The sequence below is a fragment of the Erpetoichthys calabaricus genome, chromosome 3 (genome assembly GCF_900747795.2).
Source record: "Erpetoichthys calabaricus chromosome 3, fErpCal1.3, whole genome shotgun sequence".
Taxonomy (NCBI): Eukaryota; Metazoa; Chordata; class Cladistia; order Polypteriformes; family Polypteridae; genus Erpetoichthys; species Erpetoichthys calabaricus.
Window position 1 is genome coordinate 197,505,709 of NC_041396.2, and position 14,714 is coordinate 197,520,422.

Below are 14,714 nucleotides of genomic sequence, written 5' to 3' on the forward strand. Positions count from 1 at the left end.
ATTTCTTCCAATGAAGTAAACACCAAGTCATTGTTTTCACTACTTAACAATATCACACAACCCCCGGATTCTTTACCCTTTCACCTTTACTCAACTGAATTTTGCAATTCCTTTATGTCCTTTTTAATGAAAAAATCCAGAAGATTCATCAGTCTCTCTGTACGGATTCCTCCAGTACTTCATTTGAATTTCACCCACCAACTCACTCATTTTCCTCTTTTCAGCTTCCTACTTTCTCAGAAATCTCAGATCTTGTCTGTAAGTCTAAGTCATCCACCTGTCAACTGGACCCCCTCCCTACAGTTCTAGTCAAAGCCTGCCTCCCCTCTCTGGTCCCCCTTATCTCTGCTATAATCCACTCTTCTCTCACTAAGAGAGTACTGGTCCTGTTCCTTCATCTTTTAAAACTGCTACAATAACACCAATACTGAAAAAACCTGGTGCCGATCTGACTAATTTCATTAATTTCCATCCTATTTCTAATCTACCCTTCATTTCCAAAATACTTCAAAAAATACTTGCTATTCAACTTCATTCTTGTTTATCTCAAAATAATCTGTATGAACAGTTCCAGTCTGGTTTTCGTCCCCTTCACAGTACAGAAACGGCACTTATAAAAATTACTAATGACCTCCTTATGGCAGCTGATTCTGGTTTACTCATCATCCTTGATCCGAGTGCAGCCTTTGACACTATTTGTCACACTACTCTTCTCAATAGATTATCTTCGATTGGCATTACCCACACTCCACTAGATTTGGTTCAGATCCTACCTCTCAGGCTGCACTCAGTTTGTTCAGCTTAAAACTTTCACATCCCAACCCACCGCTGTTACTTCAGGTGTGCCCCAGGGCTCTGTCCTGGGGCCCCTCCTTTTCATTATTTACCTCCTCCCCCAATATCTTTCGTAAATATAACATTAGCTTCCACTGTTATGCTGATGGCACCCAGTTCCATCTCACTAGCTAACCTACTGCTTCCTTTCCACCCTCCTCACTTACTGATTGCATAGCAGAAATCAAATCTTGGTTTTCTTCAAATTCTCTTAAATAGTGACAAAACCGAGGTTCTCCTCATTGGTACAAAATCAACATTATCCAAAACTTATCATTTTTAATTTGTTATTGATAATTCCTCTGTCTCCCCTTCCCCACAGGTTAAGAGTCTGGGTGTCATCCTTGACAGTACTTTATCCTTTCAGGCCCACATCAATAACATCTCCCGGTCTGCATATTTCCACTTGCGTAACATTAATCGTATTCACCCCTCCCTCACTCCCCACATCACTGCTATCCTTGTTCATAGCCTTGTCACTTCTCGTCTGGATTACTGCAATTCTCTTTTCTTTGGTCTTTCTCGCAAATCTCTTTATAAGATTCAACTGGTCCAGAATTCAGCTACCCACATCATTACTAGAACCCCCTCTATTCACTATATCACTCCTGTTTTGCAGCAGCTTCATTGGCTTCCAGTTCAGTTCCGAATTCAATTCAAAATTCTCCTACTAACTTTTAAGGCTATCCACAACCTTGCCCCTCCATATCTGTCTGACCTCCTCCATGTTGCCATTCCCACCCATACCCTTAGATCCTCTTACTCCATCCACTTGACTGACCCCTTCGTCCATCTTACCACTATGGGGAGCAGAGCATTCATTTGCTTATCTCCCCTGCTTTGGAACTCACTACCACCTGAGCTTAGAAATACTGAATCATTTTCACTTTTCAAATCTAAACTTAAAACTCATTTGTTTAAGACTGCTTTTTCTCTTTTATTACAATTGCTCTGTCTGATTTTAACTTTTGTATTTTACTTTTGTTTATAATCTGTGTTTTGTCTATTGTTCGGTGTCCTTCAGTGTTTAGAAAGGCGCCTACAAATAAATAAAATGTATTATTATTATTGTTATTATTATTATTTTAAATACTTATTTCCCACGGTCTGTACTGCAACTACACATTTGTTCACTTATAAAATCACTGAACACAAAAATGTTTTTCCACAGTCAACATTTAATCTGTATGATAAGTAGTCCGTGGCGCTGTGCTGGGAGCATAGGTTAGGTGCCTCTTTATTGCCTTGAAGGGAGTGGTGTCTCGCACCAATTAGACAGGTGAGATAAAAGGAGCCTGCAGGGCAGAAGGGGGGAGAAAGAGAATGAAAATAATATGGCAGTGAAAAGAACAGAAAGATGAGAAGGAGAGATGTTAAATGGAGAAAAGAAGAAAGAGACTGAGATGTGGAGTGAGAGAGAGGGATAAAGAGAGAGAGAGCGTGCACGAGCTGAAAGAAACGAGAGCCAGGGCTGTAGAAGGCTGAGTGTTTTTTCAGGGAACAGGAGAGACCGGATGTGCAGTGTTTCCCACTGAAACCAAGGAACTGGCGGGGGAGGACGTGTGAGGCTTGGATTAAGAGCTTGGCTGGGAGCTATGGCCAGCAGGCACCTAGGCCTGTCTGAGAAATGATGGTTGACTGCACCTGTTGGTGGGTTTCTCCTCCTACTTCAAAGTCTGGTCAGAACTCTTAAGTTTTTTTTAAAAGGGACTGTCTCTTGGAATTTTTAACCTAAATTTTAATGGAATTACATATCATGGATTTTAAACCTCCATAGGTTTTTATGGATTATTTATTTAGAGAAAAGACTTTGCACTGTACAATTTGAGCACTGTTTTTTTGTGGAATGATTTTTAAAAAAAGCACTTATCACCTTTTTGCACCAACCCCTTGCTCACTCTATGTGTTCTCATTTGCCGAGGCACATCCTTGGTTACGTTATCAGTGGTGGCAGGTTTAAAAAACTCCCAACGGCAACAGGGTATGTGGATCCTACCCATCACTCACTCAGTAATCAGTTTTATGAAGCATACATTGAAGACATCCCTGCCTCCTCAATGTCTGTTTGATTTGACAGTTCATCTACACCTTCAAAGCACAAAAAGTGTGTTCTAAGAAGATTGTAGACCTGAAAATACACTTTCTGTTTGACTTATATGCATCTCAGCTTAAGAAGCAAACAGGAGATACTGTATAATCAAACATCACATACAGTATATTGCTTAGATAATAAGTGAGTCATATTATTGTTGATAATAATATGGGTCACCTGATTAAAGAACCTATTACCACATGAACTGTTTCTTTCCTATAGCTGTAATTCTGGTCAATTAGACGTTCTGACATAATTCTGGTATTCTAAGCTGTCACCCCAAGACCTTTGTGAGGACTTGAACATACATGCAAATATACATTCTATGATACTGTTACTTATATTTTGTATTTATTATGTAATGGGTAGAAAATTGCCATTTTTTATTTTGTTAAAAATGTTGTCTGATATTGCATATTGTGCTATCCATTAATGCTACTTTGGGTTAACACTAGAATTACCAGTCTACGAAAAAACTCGTAAATCCGGCCCACCTAAAATCCCTTCGCACCTCTCACTCAGTCAGTGTCTTTTGTCTTGTAAATCTGCCAATCAAGACAAGCACCGCATAACGGGCACAAAGTTCTTCCAGTTCCAGCCTTGATTATCTGGGAGTGAAGTGCTGGAGTTTTAGAATGGAAACAGATTGTTAGTTGGAACACATAAATTTCATGTGTGTTCCGCTTCTACAATAATCTTTGTAAACACATCGTTAAAACAGAAACGTTTTTCATATTTTAGTAATAAATGACAAAATGTAGACATAAACTATATAATATGTGAAGCCTGAAGTCCAAAGATCAAATAAACACTTTCACAAAATGAACAAGGATAATGAAACTGGTGCAGTGGTTAGAGTGGCTGACTTATAATTAAGTGTCACCCAGTTCGATCCTAACTGCCTCGTATATTTACACTCTCCCTCCCCTCCTGATCTGACCCTAAATAACAATAATTGAGTAGTGAGCTGCTCTTATTGTTAATATTCTACAATAAAAACATACATTTGATTTGCGTCTGTAACAGCTGCTGTAAATTTATAGGATTTGTAAAAGTTAGCGTTTTTTTTTCACTTTTATTCTCTCAGTCACGATCATGATACATACTACTCTCCCCCCAAGTGATCTGACGCTGTTAGTGTGTGAATTTACGCTAGTGCTGTTATTTAGGGTCAGATCAGGAGGGGAGGGAGAGTGTGAACGTGACTGAGAGAATAAAAGTGAAAAAAGCTAACTTTTACAAGTACCATACATTTACACCCGATCTGTTCATTTTCAAATGATATTGCATTAGTGCAATGATGTTTTCTGATTGGAACTATTCAGGACATAAAAATTATTTCTTCAAAATGTCACATATATTTGTCTCTTTCTTTTTTTCCCTGGTGCTGCATTGACATCATACACCAGAAGGCATGAGCTTATTCAATGTGAGCAGGAGCACACGGGTGGCTGGTTGCTTGTGCTATAACATGCTTGACCTGGCGGCGATCAATGTGCATGTGCATGTACGGGGTCCACTGAAAAAACAAGAGTGTTCATGGCTCACCTTGCAGAGGAAATTTCTTTCCTCTGCATGTCCTGCAGTACAAAAGAAACACCACCATGCACCAAAATGTGGAGACTGGTCAAGATCGGGGAAAAAAAAAACATGCAGTCACTGATTACAACCGCAAGAAGGTATGCGAATGAATATGAATGATATGAATAATGTTATATCAGTGCCACAATGTTTTCTGAAATGTACTATACAGGTCATAAAATAAATAATTCCAAATATCATATATACCTATGTCTCTGGTTTTTTTTGTCAGTGCAGCTTCGACATCATGGACCATAAGGTGCATACTAATTCAGCGTAAGCAGGAACACTCCATAAAACTGAATAAAAAAAAATCAAGTGACAATGAGATAGGAAGAAGGCAGATTCACCAGCATTTGTGTGTCAGCTTTTGTACATCCAGATTAGAGAATTTCCAGTCCCATTGTCTCAAAACACCAATCACATTTACAGTTATCCCCAGTTTCAAATAAAAACTAACAGCGTCAGATCCCAGGGAGGGCAGTAGTATGTATCGTGATTGTGAGTGAGAGAATAAAAGTGAAAAAAATGCTAACTTTTACAAGTCCTATAAATTTACACTGGCTGTTACAGATGCAAATCAAATATATGTTTTTATTGTATAATATTAACAATAAGAACAGCTCATTACTCAAAACAGTAAATATACGAGGTCATACAGTCAGTATTGAACCAGGGGACTCTTGATTACAAGTCAGCAAATCTTACCACTGTGCCACAGAAGCTGTTGCATCATCCCTGAACCTTTTGTGAAAGTGTTTATTTTATCTTTGGACTTCAGGCTTCACACATTATATAATTTATGTCTACATTTTGTCATTTATTAATAAAATTCTGTTTTAACGATGTGTTTACACAGATTATTATAGAAACGGAACACACATGAAATGTATGTGTTCCAAATAACAATCTATTATTTCCATTCTAAAACTCCAGCTCTTCACTCCCAGATAATCAAGGCTGGAACTGGGAGAACTTTGTGCCCGTTCTGCGGCAGTGGGTGGATGGAATAGTAGGCTGCTTGCTGTTTGTCTTGATTGTCACATTTACAAGACAAAAGACGCTGACTGAGAGGTGCAAAGGGATTTTATGTGGGACGGATTTACGAGTTTTTTCGTAGGCTTTGGTAATTCTAGAGTTAAGTGTGTTTGAAAATGGATAGATGGATGGATCTGAGACATATGACTTCAACATAAAAAGAAATTCTTAGCAGCTATACTTCATGGAAATAAAGACTCATTCATTCCCTTCGACATTCAGCAATAGTGAAGTAAACATTTTCCTCTAGATAATAAATATTAAATGACTAGATTTACTTAAGAAGAAAGTTTAAATCGACTTTACTGTACAACATTGTAGATGTTAATTTTTTATGCATTTAATCTATATAACAAGCTGCTTCTGCTAAAATTTCATCTGAATATTGGTTTTGAAGGAAAAAGTGTTATTTGAGTATTAATGAAAATAAATTGACTGCAACATTTTCTGCTCATTTTCAAATAGATTACATATTGAGTGACCCTTATACCCCCTCATTATTTTATTTTATCATTCCATAGCAGTCTAATTAAACTGACAGCTTTTCTATTTAAATTGATTTTGTTTAGTTTACCAGTGTAGTATATAAAAGCTAATTATAAGTCTGTATTGGTAAGGGGTTATGATTTCATGTTGAAATACTCCTAAGCGTTGCCAATAATTATTGTACCCAACAGACCTGAAGCATATATTTCTGACAATGCAACACAGATCCAAGGAAGAAAAATGAATGTCAGAGTTCAGCTTCTGTTTCTGTCTGGTTTTCATTTATTTTCATGTGTAACTCCTTGTATGATAGCACTACTTATAATTTTGTGGCATTACAATTAGTGCATTTTTTTTAAATAAAATTCAACCAGAGTATTCAATCGGCATGTAATTTTCTTCTGCTTCTTCGTGTTATCTACAAAATGATTTACATGTAAAATTACCAATAAAGCCAAACCATTTAAAGTTTTTTTGGTTGAACTTTTATGGTGCTACAACACAATCTTGCAGTAGCACAACTATAAAGTACTTTATCCTTTATTTTGTACTTTTATGTCATTGATCTATTCTATCAAGGTACATCTGATCTGTATTTCTAGGAAACTAGAGTGATTGATAAGGAAAGATCGAAGAAGATGGATCTATTTAGTCTAAACAAGCAATGAAGAAGAATGATGGTATATTTAAGTTTACAAATGGAATACTTTAGATGAATGTTGTTACATTTGAGCTGCATGTACAGATTTTTAGTTATATTGTCTAGAACTAAAGTAGCACCTTCATCATTTTTTGCTTGCTTGGTGCCTATTATTGCATGTCCTTTATTGCATAAATTCTTGTGCACTAGGAAGAAGCCTTTCTTTTTAATTGTATCACAATGTTCAATGATTTTAATTATTCAGTTTTCCAGGCCTGGTTTGGTTAGTTCATACTACACCCAAAATAGTAGATAATTCACATCAGCAATATAATTTCTCAGAAAATTACAATTTAGCAATTAATTATGGCCATGATCTTGTACAGATCATCAATGCCTCTCTTTGTTGCATTATAACCCAAGAATGTGACAACTAGCTATCCTGGCTACACATTTAAGTTTGGTACTCATCAAAAAAATACTTTTTTTTCTTGCTAGGACATAGATAGATAGATAGATAGATAGATAGATAGATAGATAGATAGATAGATAGATAGATAGATAGATAGATACTTTATTAATCCCAAGGGGAAATTCACATACTCCAGCAGCAGCATACTGATAAAGAACAATATAAATTAAAGAGTGATAACAATGCAGGTATACAGACAGACAATAACTGTATAATTTTAACGTTTACCCCCCTGGGTGGAATTGAAGAGTCGCATAGTGTGGGAGAGGAACGATCTCCTCAGTCTGTCAGTGGAGCAGGACATTGACAGCAGTCTGTTGCTGAAGCTGCTCCTCTGTCTGGAGATGATACTGTTTAGTGGATGCAGTGGATTCTCCATTATTGACAGGAGCCTGCTCAGCGCCCGTCGCTCTGCCACAGATGTCAAACTGTCCAGCTCTGTGCCAACAATAGAGCCTGCCTTCCTCACCAGTTTGTCCAGGCGTGAGGCATCCCTTTTCTTTATGCTGCTTCCCCAGCACATCACTGCGTAGAAGAGGGCGCTCGCCACAACGGTCTGATAGAACATCTGCAGCATCTTATTGCAGATGTTGAAGGACGCCAGCCTTCTAAGGAAGTATAGTCGGCTCTGTCCTTTCTTACACAGAGCATCAGTATTGGCAGTCCAGTCCAATTTATCATCCAGCTGCACTCCCAGGTATTTATAGGTTTTGCACCCTCTGCACACAGTCACTTCTTATGATCACGGGGTCCATGAGGGGCCTGGTCCTCCTAAAATCCACCACCAGCTCCTTGGTTTTGCTGGTGTTCAGGTGTAGGTTGTTTGAGTCGCACCATTTAACAAAGTCCTTGATTAGGTTCCTATACTCCTCTTCCTGCCCATTCCTGATGCAGCCCACGATAGCAGTGTCGTCAGCGAACTTTTGCACGTGGCAGGACTCCTAGTTGTATTGGAATTCCGATGTATATAGGCTGAACAGGACCGGAGAAAGTACAGTCCCCTGCGGTGCTCCTGTGTTGCTGACCACAATGTCAGACCTGCAGTTCCCAAGACGCACATACTGAGGTCTGTCTGTAAGATAGTCCACGATCCATGCCACCAGGTATGAATCTACTCCCATCTCTGTCAGCTTGTCCCTAAGGAGCATAGGTTGGATGGTGCTGAAGGCGCTAGAGAAGTCTAGAAACATAATTCTTACAGCACCACTGCCTCTGTCCAAGTGGGAGAGGGATCAGTGTAGCATGTAGATGATGGCATCCTCCGCTTCCACCTTCTCCTGGTATGCGAACTGCAGAGGGTTGAGGGCGTGGCGGACCTGTGGCCTTAAGTTTTGAAGCAGCAGCCGCTCCATGGTCTTCTTCACATGTGACGTCAGAGCGACAGGCTCAGCTCATTAGGACGTGACATCTTTGGGACGGGGGTGATGCAAGATGTTTTCCAAAGCCTCGGGACTCTCCCCTGTTCCAGGCTCAGGTTGAAGATGCGCTGTAGAGGACTCCCCAGCTCCAACGCACAGGCCTTCAGCAGTCATGGTGATACTCCATCTGGACACACTGCTTTGCTGGCACAAAGTCTCCTCTGCTCTCTGCTCACCTGCGCTGCTGTAATTGTGGGTTGGGGGAAACTCTCTCCTATACTAGACATAACAGTAGTACTCTCAAATTTATATTGGGAAATAAGAGTGAAATTATGGCCTATTGTTTGTTAGCATCCTCAATATCGTCACCTTCATTTCAGTACTTCTTTTCCAAGGGTATATATGATAAGAAGAAAATTGGAACAACTGACGCTGTCACTTATTAGTTTTTAGGACATGATTGGCACTACCTGCAAACAATGATTATTTTTTTGAGGATCTCAACCAATAGGTCTTCCAATGTACACTACCATATTTCATATATTACTTGAATTAATATAAGCAGCTACCCTTATTTTTATGTAATATTTTGCTGGCTTATTGAGCAGGTACTATCAGTCAATATTTTTCAAGGCTTTGCCAGACTTGTTCTCATTTGCAACCTATACTTCATTGTCTGTACAAAAGAAGCTTGGTATATGTTTTCTTTGTTCTTTCAGCATTTTGGATTGTTTTAACTTTGTTTTGTAAGCTAACATGGCTTTTTCATAACTTCATTTTAAATTAATCCTGATGCTCTGCATATTCAATTAATTATCATTACTATTCATGGTGGCTCCAAAATCTGTACTAACCCCTACTTTCTCTTCTGTTCTTTTTCCAGTTTTCTGTTGTGGCGACCTGCACCACCACCACCTAATCAAAGCACCGTGATGTCCCCACATTGATGGATTAAAGGCCAGAAGTCCATGTGACCGTCATCATCAAGTCCTTCCATGAAAACCCTGAATACAATGAGGACTGATCATTTATGTTAGGTAGAATGCCTAGAGGGAGCTGGGCGGTCTCATGAACTGGAACCCCTGCAGATTTTATTTTTTTCTCCAGCCGTCTGGAGTTTTTTTTTTTGTTTTTTCTGTCTTCCCTGGCCATCGGACCTTACTTTTATTCTATGTCAATTAGTGTTCTCTTATTTTAATTCTTATTTATTTTGTCTTTTTTATCTTTCTTCATCATGTAAAGCACTTTGAACTACATTATTTGTATGAAAATGTGCTATATAAATAAATGTTGTTGTTGTTTGCCTGATATACAGTGCAGGCCAAATAAGAACAATTTAGATGTTTTGGTGTCTCAGAGTGGATGATAAACTTTTTCAAAATGATCCAAAAGGCTAATGTGGACAGAAAACTTCATTTTCAGGTTGCCCATGTTAATCTTCACTAAGCCTCAATTTTACAATCAAAATTTTTTGAGATTGTCAGTTAAAGGCATTAGAAGGCATATTTTAATTGGACCACTGATAGGTGAAGGTTATCTTTTAATTTCTGTTATTTTTATCTTCATAAGTAATCAACTGCAGCAGAAACAGGGCAAAATAGGCTCATCAAAGGCCTAACAATGCAGAAATGATGCACCTTAATGTATGAAGTTCTTGATCCTTAATTGTAGCTCTGCAAAGGATAATGAAAGTGGAGCTTCACTAAAAGCTTCATTAGCTAGTGTTTAACAGTGTTATATGTGAAGCTATTGGCATACTTATAAACAATTTATATTACAATTTAAAAAAATGTACAGTTTGGGAACCCCTCTTAATTCTTTGGATTTTTGTTTATCATTGGCTGAGCTTTCAAAGTAGCAACTTCCTTTTAATATATGATATGCCTTATAGAAACAGTAGTATTTCAGCAGTGACATTAAGTTTACTAGATTAACAGAAAATATGCAATATGCATCATAAAAAAATTAGGTGCATAAATTTGGACACCCCAACAGAGATATTACATCAATACTTAGTTAAGCCTCCTTTTGCAAATATAACAGCATCTAGACGCCTCCTATAGCATTTGATGAGTGTCTGCATTCTGGATGGAGGTATTTTTGAACATTCTTCAATGCAAAATCTCTCCAGTTCAGTTAAATTTGATGGCTGCTGAGCATGGACAGCCTACTTCAAATCATCCCATAGATTTTCGATGATATTCAAGTCAGGGGACTGTGATGGCCATTCCAAAACATTGTACTTTTCCCTCTGCATGAATGCCTTTGTAGATTTTGAACTGTGTTTTGGGTCATTGTCTTGTTGCAATATCCAACCCCTGCTTAACTTCAACCTTGTGACTGATGCTTGAACATTATCCTGAAGAATTTGTTGATATTGGGTTGAATTCATCCGACCCTTGACTTGACCTAGCCACACATCCCCACAGCATGATGGAACCTCCACCAAATTTGACAGCAGGTAGCAGGTGTTTTTCTTGGAATACGGTGTTCTTCTTCTGCTATGCAAAGCGCTTTTTGTTATGACCAAATAACTCAATTTTTGTCTCATCAGTCCAAAGCAATTTGTTCCAAAATTAATCTGGCTTGTCTAAATGAGCATTTGCATACAACAAGCAACTCTGTGTGTTCGGAAAACACCCCAGTACTCAGATGTTCCTAGGAAATGAAAGACATACCACTGTTATCTTTTTTTGTTGAAAGCAGAGTAAATTATTATTCAGGCTGAGAGGGGTTCCCAAACTTTTTCATATGACTGTATATGGGCAAATACATGATGTGTATTTTTATAATATAACAGGGATTAAATAATTACTAGAGGGACTCACAGAGGTCATTACCAGAAAATGGATTTTATAACCATGGAACGGAGAAGACTTAACATATAAGCGAGGTGAGCAACCACTTAGGGCCTCAAGCTAGAAATGGGCTCCCAAAAGACCTAATTGCCAAAGAAAGTTACACATCAACTGGTGATTATTATTTATGTTTCCAGTATTTATTAATAAAAAAAGAAAGCACATGTTTAAGTGCTTGTATGAATGCACCTCACCCCATCCTTGTGGGATAAAGGACGGTTCCATCATCCCTAGACCCTGTGTAGTAGGCAGCCAGTTAGAACAGTCGCAAGGAGTTTGCAAGTACTCGAGACGCAACCACATAAACAAAGCTTTGAAACCTAAAGGCTAATAGCACAGGCTTGCAACAGCAAAATAAAATGTAGCAGTCCCTCTGGGTCTGACAAACAGAAAAAAAGAAACAAATACATTCATAGAGAAAATTCATGAAACCTACCTCTTTCTGAGTCTAACCTATAATGTGGTAGCACCAGTATTCCATGTACAGTCCTAACAGCCACGCCTGCTGCAATCTCACACATAGAGGAACGTGAAAATGCTAGCTTTGAAATTACAGTACTGGTACCTACTGCCTACTCTGCAGCGACAATAAAAAAGCAGTTGAAAATGTAGGTGAACCATTTTGCCTTCAACACAACAACTGCCATTATTAATGATGACTGCGCACTCTGACCAAAGCAGCTATCAGACAAAGACTGCTGTTCACTGGTTCATTAATTATTATATACAAATGAAAAATGGAGAAATGATAAGTAGATTATGGATGGTGTACAGTGAGAAAAATGACAGTGTGATGTGCTTTTGTTGCCATCATTTTTGAAGTGAGAGTAGCAACCAGTTTAGATAGATAGATAGATAAGTGGAGGTGCTTACTGAGACCAGAGCATATAGAGTCAAGTTTTAGTCAGCAATTCTGTCTCACATGTGCACACACACACACACACACACACACACATTCACTTATCTACACTTTTTATGAAGTTTTCTATTAAGTTTGTTTTCTTTTTGTAATTTCACAAAAACTTGGTGCTTTGCTGTTAGGCAGTTCTCCTATTGATTATAATAAATGTTTTTTTTCCTTTTAAAAACTTGCTGTGTATTTTGTCATTAGACTGTTTTCCATTTGATTGTAAAAAGCTGTTGTTTAAAAGATTTTGTCTGACAATATGATTTATGCATCAGCTTTTATGGTGAAAAATAGTTTTTGAGGGAAGACCCATACCTGCATTTCTCTTAGGGCCCCCAATTCACTGTCCACCTCTGGCAAGAAATGAACTGGGAGGCAGTAACAGAGGTGATCAGTGGTCAAGACAATGGGTAAACCACTATTGTAAGTGGTCAGAACCAGTCAAGCCATTATTAAAGAAAGTGTTGTGATTCTGATCCCTTTGGATTGCTTCCTTGATGTGGTGGGGAAGCTTGTGTGTTACAATTAACCAAATAGATATGCTGGAGCATGTATTGGCTCCTGGTAGGATTCCCCTGTGCCAAACAGGGTGAAGGCAAGGGACCAGACAAAAATTAATCCAGTTGTCCTGAGGGTTGGGGGTTTGGCACAGGGCTAACAACCTTGTCCTGCAAAAGCACTGTCTGTTATGGAAACAGCAACAAAGATAAATACTACAGATGGGCAGGTTGAACTTCCAGAGCTCCTGTAGAGGACTAATATGAATGCCAGCAGTGAAAGCCAAATGCAAGTCACTGATAGGATCACAGAAGCAGGATTGGGATCAGGGATGTTAGAACAATGTATGAATAAGAAAAGTTTACAAAATTCACCTGAGAAAGGCAGTGTTATCATCTGGACATACTGGATTGGGGGTGGGAAGATAAAGGCAACCACAGGGAAAACAGTGCTATATTCTGGTAGAAATGACACTCATCATCAAGAAGGAGTAGCCATTATTTTGAAGAAATGAGAGGGGGAGGCATAAATTACTCACCATAATCCAGTGCTATGCTCCAACAAGTGACAGTGAAGAAAAAAACAAGGATGAACTTTATGATCATCTCCAAGCAATTATCGCTAAGGTGCGTCAGCATATCTCCTCGTTGTGACAAAACACAATAAAAGAGAGTTAGGGGAAGAGAAGGATGTGGTGTGGTTAATGAAAATAGTTAAAGACTTTTAGCAATGTATGTAATGAACACTATGGTCATCAGAGGCACACTTCTTCTTTATCATAATATCCACAAACAGACCTTGTATTCACCAAAAAACAGCAACTATAACCAGATTGATCATTTCATGATCAAAGGATCATTGCGCTGCTCTCTCATGGACGTTAGAGTAAAATGAGGTGCAGATGTCAATAGTGATGACCATCTTGTCACTGTCACTGGGTCTCATACAACAAGTCAAGAGGCTCTTTGACATCAGCAGATTAAAAGAACCTAAAATCTGGAATGGCTAAATTATCCACCTGAAGAAAAGATTTTAGGCACTAGCTGATACTGCAGAGGTGCCTGAAAACACAGCATGATACAATCAACCACCAGTGAAAACAAGTACTGCTGAAGGCAGCGCGGTGAGCATTAGATTTCAGAAAAGCATAAGGAGCAGAGAATGGATCTTACAAGAGACCTAGAAAGCCTCTGAAGAGAGAAATGTACACTGAAGAAGAAAATACGAAGTGCCAAATCAGCAAGACAGCAAGAGAGATGTAGAGCTGAACATCGTGAATTTATCATAGAGTTCAAGAAAAAGGTGAGTAGGGAAAAGAGGAATTACATTGACGACCTTGCAAATCAAGTACAGTAACCTTTCCATTAAGGGTAAGAATAGGAGGCTGCTCTCCACCAAAGCTGAGCAAGAGGCATATTGGGCGGAACATTTCCGAGAGGTGTTGAACAGGTTACCATCAATAGAAGTGTCTGAGATACATGGAGCATTAATAGGTTTTAATGTCAACACAACACCACCGATTGCCAATTATTGCCATTAAGTCTCTCAAGAATGGTAAAGCTCAAGGTCCTAATGACAAGAATTAAAAAAAAAAAAAAACAAGTGGCCGAGTGGTGGCTCTGAGGCTAGGGATCTGCACTAGCAATCAGAAGGTTGCCGGTTTGAATCCCTTGAGCAAGGCCCTTAACCTACAATTGCTGAGCGCTTTGAGTAGTGAGAAAAGCGCTATATAAATGCAAAGAAGGAATTATTATTAAAAGCTTTTCAAACGCAACCCATTATTTGCTTCGAAAGCACTTCAACTCTTCCTTATAAACATATTAGAGAAGAAGTGTGTGCCTGATTATTGGAGGAAGGGGCACTATTGTAGAGATACTCAAGAAAGGGTCTCTACAGGATTGTAACACATGGGGCCTCATGTTTAAACGGTGCGTACGCACAAAAATGTTG